We start from the raw sequence: 6,843 nt of genomic DNA, 5'->3' as shown, positions 1-6,843 counted from the left end.
CAGTATTGATCTCTGATAAGTGTTTCATGGGAGTGCCAGAATAGGGCTGGAAGCTTTACTTGGCAATAGCATTGACAAGCCCTTAGTTACCTATTAGAAAATTTAGGCAAAAATGAAATACTAGTGGTTTATTGCAAAAATATCTGGGGCCTACCTATGCTGAAATAAGCATTACTCAGCCTTTGAATTTTGACATCTCAGCTTAGCTTACAACTGTCTCAAGAAATTGTATTTTCCCATAAAGATAAATTTAAGATATAATAGCCTCTTGAAAATTGTAAGATGAGAGAAAAGGGATGTCACCACACTAAGAAGACTGGAATTTATTGCCCAAAGGAAGCTTTTTAAAAGAAAGCAGAATTGGAAAGAGGCAGCACTGTGGCTGGGAAGAAAATAATGTACTTGGCCACAGAAAATGGGCTCAGATCTCAGCTCTGCCACTTAGCTCTCATTGCTTTGGCCAGGGCCTCTGTAAAATGGGAATGATAAAATTCACCCTGCTTTCAGCACAGGAGTGTTGTGAATAACATATGAAGGTGCCTTGTAAATTGCACGTAATACCATGAAGTCATGCTTGAAACTGCCTTACTGTATTTTGTAGGATTTGCCTGTAGCTGCCCCTTCACTCATCCCCGGCCAGCACTTTCTCTGAACACCATTGGGAGCCTACATTTAGGTTAATAAGCAGCTCTAAAACTACATTTACATCAGTTCAGAGTGAGGTGAAAGTTCTAGGAAGAAATTCCTGTGGTAGTGTAACTTTTGGTGACCTTTCTACAACTTGGCAAGCGTGATTTTTCAAGCCAGAGCCTGAGGTCCACTAGGACCTGGATCTGAAATGGAAATGGGCTGGCTACCATCCTTGACCATTCATTTGTATTGTGTTTAAACTTTTCCACAAACATCATCAGTTCTCACGACAAGTTAGTATGGGTAAGTAAAACTTGCAGGCTCTGCGGCCCACCCGCGGTGTCACCAGACACTGCCCCGGCAGAGTCAATTTTTTGAGCATGGCCTCAACCAGTTAGTTGTCATTTGTGACTCCTTCCAAGGGTTGTGAATTGTATGTTGAAGATAAAAGTGCATCCGTGAGCGTCCCAGATTGGTCTAGGACTGGTTCTTCATGCCCATAAAGAATGCATTTAAGTATTTAAATAAGGAGGATCAAGTAAGGGCCGTTCCATCTCACCCTGACTTAAGGTGCACTTTACCGCTTAGCCATCCTGTTGCCCATATTGCCCAGAGTTCCTCGGGATGCGACGTAGGCGGCAGGCCGAGAAGCATGGCTAGGTTAGGAATGAGCTTTGAGGGTCGCCTCTGCGCCCTGAGACGAGGCGGAGAAAGGAAGCGACTGCTCCAGGTTTGGGGTCGCGCAGACCCGCGTCGTGGGTGCTGACAGGCGACCATGACGACTACAGCCCCCAGTGTGCCTCGCGGCCGCCGGGACCAACCGCGCGTGCGCAGTGGCGCGCTGAGCGCGGACGGCCCGAGTCGCGGGGCTGCGAACCGGAGCCCGGATCCGGGTTGAGGTAGCCGGGGAGTCGCGGCGGCCGCGGGGCAGCGGGTTACCTCCGCCGGGCCGCTCAGCTCGAGGGGCAGGTGAGTAGGCGGCGACAGGTCTGTGGAGACTCACTGGGGTGTGCGGAGACCCGGCGCCCATACTGTCTTCTCCTCGGGGACAGTGGGGGCAGCTGTAGACGGACTGACTGACCAACGGACTGCCGGGGTGGAGGGGCCGCGGAGGGGAGGCGCACCCTGTCCGGCTGGATGCGGCCGGGGCGGACCTGCCTTGTGCCGCCGACAGGCTGGAGGTCCCGGCTGGCGTTCGGCCCCGCACGGGCTCTCACGGTGTCCCGGGGGCAAGGCCGACCGGACTCTTCCCCGGGGCCCGCGGGGTGGGGGCGGCTGCCTGCCACCTGCGTTCCGGGGCCTGGCATGCGGAGGGGCGGTGGAGGTCCGAGACGGCATTCAGGAGGCAGGGGCCCCTGCCCGGCGGGAGGACCGCCCTTTAGGGGGCGCCGCCAGGTGGAGGGCATAAGTGGCCCTGGGTGCACGAGGCACCCGGCAGCTGGGGGCAGTTTTACAGAAACTGCGCTTAATGCTGGGGACTCGGGGTCGCGGGCGTCGGGGATGTATGGCCACCTCAGGCACATTTACAACAGCATATTCTCAAGTTTGACTTGTGGCCTTACGTTTAGGATTCAGATCCAGATTCAGAACACAGTTTCCGATTCAGACCGAGACTTGGAATACTGTTTGAGCCAAAACTGTAATCAGAGAAAAACCGATTCGATCTGACTTTTATATTGAACTGTAATATGTTATACTTCAACATTATTGGAGAAATTGAGGCATATTTTAGCCAGCATCATCCCAGTTTGGTTAGGATTGGAATTTTTGAAGTTATTTTCATATTTAATTCACTGATCCAGGCTGCATTGTATATGAAAAAAAATGTTTTAAAGTTACATTTCTGTGATTGGGTGACTATCGAATTGTTATATTGAAAGCGTATATGCTTTTTAAAAAGTTATTGTGGTAATATATATATAACCTAAAATTTCCCATATTAATTAATTTCAAGTATACAATACACCGTTGTTAATTATATTCACAGTATTATGCTACCATCACCACCAAGCATTACCAAAACTTTTCCATCACCCCAAACAGAAGCTTTGTACCCATTAAGTTTTAACTCCATTTCCCATCCCCACCCTCACTTCTGTTACCTTGTAACTTCTCTGTCTGTGAATTTGCATATTCTAATTATTTCACATAGGTCCTTTTGTGTCTTTTTTCACTCAACATGGTGTCTTCAAGGTTTCTCCATGTTGTAGCATGTTTCAATACTCCATTCCTTTTTCGGCTGAGTAATATTCAGTTGTGTGTGTATAAACACTTTTCGTTTAATGATCTGTTGATGGACACTTGGGTTGCTTACACCTTCTGGCTGTTGTGTTTAATGTATTTAGATAAGCTTTGGTGTACAGATATCCGTCCAAGTCCCCCTGCTTTTAGTTCTTTGGGGTATATACCTAGAAGTGGAATTGCCAGCACATATGGTAATTCCGTGTTCTCCTTTCTGAGAAACTGCCAAACTGGCTGCACCGTGCACCTTCCCACCTATTTCTCCATATCCTCACCAGCACTTATTTTCTGTTTTGTTTTGTTTTTTTTAAAGCCATTCTACTGGGTGTGAAGAGGCAACTCTTGGTGGTTTTGATTTGCATTTCCCTAATGGCTAATGATGTTGAGCATCTTTTCATGTGTTTATTGTCTCTTTATCATCTCTGGAGAAATGTCTATTCAAGTGTTTTGCTAAGTTTTAATTGGGTTGTCTTTTTTGTAGTTGAGTCAATACATGCTTTTTATGGTGGGGGAGATGTTTTTAAGTTTCTTTTCAGTGTCTAGATGACTGGTTTCTAGACTTGTGCTGTACATGAAATTTGTGGTGGGTTCCTGGCTCTTTTTGTTTGCTTGTTGTTTCTTGGTAGAATATGTGGAAGTGTCTTGGAATATTCTTCACCATCCTTTCATGTTCTTTCTTGGTAAGTTCAAATTCCTAATCAGACTGTGATTCATACAAACTGAATTTTCAACTTTGGTTTACTTGTAGTTTTTGTGATTTTGTTTGTGATTAAATTTGTAGACACTTATATTTCCTACTTTTTTCCTTCCTCATCTTTCCTTCTCTTCCAATTCTCTCTGAACTCTTAAGCACTAGATTTTACCTTCTTTGTCTTACATATTCATTTCTGTTCTCCAGGATTCATTTGTAATAGATTGTAAATAAAGGTTGTTATCTTTCCTGCCTGTCTTTCCCTAATCCTAAGTGAAGTAGCATTTTCATCGCTAATTATAGCATCAGCCTGAGCTTTATTTAATTATGGAGGTGTGTGAACTGGGGGAGAGGGATGAGGGACAGCAGGTGTTTCCATTGATCAGATTTGGGTAAGAGGTGAAAATGACCCATGACTAAAACATTAACCTTAAAAGGCTGTGAACAAAAATGGTTTAAAGTTAAATATAGAAGAGCATACTAACCTTGTGAATTGGGGAACTTGTCAGGTTGACAGAAAATTCAGTGAACTGGGGTAGTAACTCACAGAAATGAACCTGACAGTAGGATGAAATATTGAGAACAAAACCCAGGAGATAATTGTCACTTTTATTACATGGCCTTCTTTCTGTGCCTGGAGTGGATGCCAAGAACGCCTTGCTGGTTTAAAACTTAAAAAATGTTCTATGTGTTTGTGTTTTTAGTTTTCTCTTCTTAGCTCTCAGTGAGGGTTTTACATTTGATGACTTAACATCAATTTCATCTGCTTGGTCTCCAGATTGGCTCTTACTCAGTTAGTGACATCAGTAATTTTCCACAACAGCCTTTCATGAGTTCGTACAGACTGTCACAAGGAAATGGGAATAGCAGAAAGTGTAGTACACACAGAAGGAATAAAGGTCCTGCTTCCTGTTGCCATTACATATTAAACATAGAGTTAGACAGGAAATCCAGGCTGGAGTGCAAGATATGTAGGAGGGGTTACCAGGCTTCTATATGTAGTAATAGTTAATATCAATTATTGAGGGTCTGCTTTTTGCCAAGTGTTGTAATTGTCACAACAGTGGGGTAAGATCTGGGTATTATCATTCTCATTTTATATATGTGCAAATTGAGGCACAGAGATTAAGTGATTTGCCTGTGGACATAGAAACAAGGCCAGAATTCAAAGTCAAGATTATCTGACTAAAATTCCCACTCTTTACTGTACTGTACTGCCTTACCAACAAACACGTTCAAGTCTTTCTCATTCTTAAAAAATACATAAAAGTTTCCTGTGATCATATATCCTTTTCAAATTACCACTTTTCCCCCTTTTCCTTTCTGGACTTGTCCTTAAAAAGCAGACTCTGCCTTTCTCTTCCATTTACTCCTCAGTTCTTTACATTGTGGCTCCTACCCCTAACTCTTGAAACTGCTCTCATGAGCCTCACTCAACTACTTATTGAGTGCCTGCTGTTCGTACCATCTTGGATAAGACATGGTTCTTGCCGTGAGGAGCCTGGGTTTTAATGAGGGAGAAATGGAGGGACGTACCTGTCAAAGTATGCTAACTACTGATAGAGCAATCTTTAGTCTTGGGAGTTGGTAGAACTGTCATTGAGAAGGTAACACTAGACTGCAAACGGAGAGAAACCGTAAATGGTTCCGGAGAGTGCCGTCACGGCTGCATGCTAGGCTGATGTGCACTTTGAGGATAAATGGGATCTGTCCAGTTTAACATGTTGAAAGATTCAGTGAAACCTTTAGAGTCTGACAGAACTGGGAAACTGAGGCTCAATTTACATTCTATAAAGTGGAGATCTTTATAATTCCTGAATGGAGTGTAAACTCCATGAAATTAGGGCATTTGTCTTGTTTGTCACCTCATCCCTATCTTCTAGAACAGTTGTTGAATGAATACCTCATAGGATTGTTGTGCTCAACGTATAGTAGGGACTATACCAAGAAGTGGCATATAACTGAAATAATAAGGCTGATTTTTCCACATGGCTTATGAGCTGATCTTGAAAACTGCACCATTGTTTGAATATTATATGTCTAATCACCTCCCTTCTTGAAAACTTAGGCTCATTTCTTTTTGGTTACAATTCATAGATGAGGAGAGAGACATTTACTTTTTTCCAATAGACACAGTTAACTTTTACCGTGTCTTCATTTCTAACACTGTACTTCTCATCCAGTTACGTGCACATTTCTGCTTTTTCTCAATGTTTGTGATGTAGGTGTTGTGTGTGTGTTTTTCTCGCTCCAATGATGTGAGTTGTTTTGTCAAGTGAACTTCTTTGGAATCATTTAATAGCTTTGTAAATAAGAGTAACATCAGAAATGAGATGGAAAGCACCAATCCTATTATCAAAAATCTGATTCTTGAAAGGGGCCTGATTACCAATTAGGGCTAAGAGAAGAATTTTTTTCCTTAACAAAATTATATGACTATTCCCATCCTTCTCTAGATAACTCATTAACCTTCTAGCTAACATTCTAGGGACATGAGACAACAAATCATTTCCCTTTTCTTGTGTTTGAGTTTCATTTGTAAATATCCTTAATTGTTTGACTTGAGAATAGGGCTAAGGTTCAAATACTATGTTGTAAAATTTTTTGAAGGATGTTGAGTATAGTAGTTAAAAGTAACAATGTAGTTCAAATCTGACTCTATCACTTTAAACTCTGAGACCTTACATGGTTATGTATTAGATAGTCACAAGTAAAGTGCTAAGAGGAAGCACTAGGGAAAGCTTTACAAGAGTGTCATGTGGACCGAGCACTGAAAGATGGATAGAATCTGGACGTTCAGAAGTGGGAGATGGCCTTCTAGCAGAGGAAAACGTATAGATGAAGATACAGAGCACGTTGTGATAGCACTAAGTGTGGTCTGGTTGGCCGGAGCATAGGGTACATGAAGGAAAAATAAGAGCTGAGGCAAAATGTAGATAGGGCAATCGTTGAAGATGACATGAGGAAACAATATCAGAACTGTGCTTTAGGGGATAATAATCTAGTATTTGTTTAACGTGAATGGAAATAGAGAGGCTAGAGGAATGGAAATCCTTTAGGAGACTTTTTCAATGGTCTAGAAAAATCGCAGCGAGGATCTAGGTTAAGGCAATGGAAATTAAAATGCTATAGATGTTTTAGGGATAAAATCAGTAGACTTTGCAAACTATAGAAATAAGAGAGAAGTAGGAGACAGAAATTACCCTAAAACTTAGAATCTGAGTGTCTTGGAAGAAGAAATAGGAAAACCAAAAAGAATAATCTTGTATGGAATAAAAGTG

At 42.5% G+C, this 6,843-nt stretch overlaps 1 protein-coding gene across 9 annotated transcripts in view; it reads left to right on the top strand.

Moving 5' to 3' along the window:
* Positions 1-1,453: 1,453 nt before the first annotated feature.
* The window catches only part of SGSM3 (small G protein signaling modulator 3), a 57,800-nt gene continuing 52,410 nt past the window's right edge, over positions 1,454-6,843 (top strand). For 4 of the 9 annotated variants that reach the window (XM_037846678.1, XM_037846686.1, XM_037846679.1 and 1 more), the window contains exon 1: positions 1,454-1,599. The gene's annotated coding sequence lies outside the window, so the exon portion shown is untranslated. The remainder of the gene's footprint in view (positions 1,600-6,843) is intronic. The other 5 variants (XM_037846688.1, XM_037846687.1, XM_037846685.1 and 2 more) reach the window with 3 other exon arrangements.

This window comes from Choloepus didactylus, chromosome 8 (genome assembly GCF_015220235.1).
Source record: "Choloepus didactylus isolate mChoDid1 chromosome 8, mChoDid1.pri, whole genome shotgun sequence".
Lineage (NCBI taxonomy): Eukaryota > Metazoa > Chordata > Mammalia > Pilosa > Megalonychidae > Choloepus > Choloepus didactylus.
This window is presented reverse-complemented; position numbering and strand designations above follow the sequence as displayed.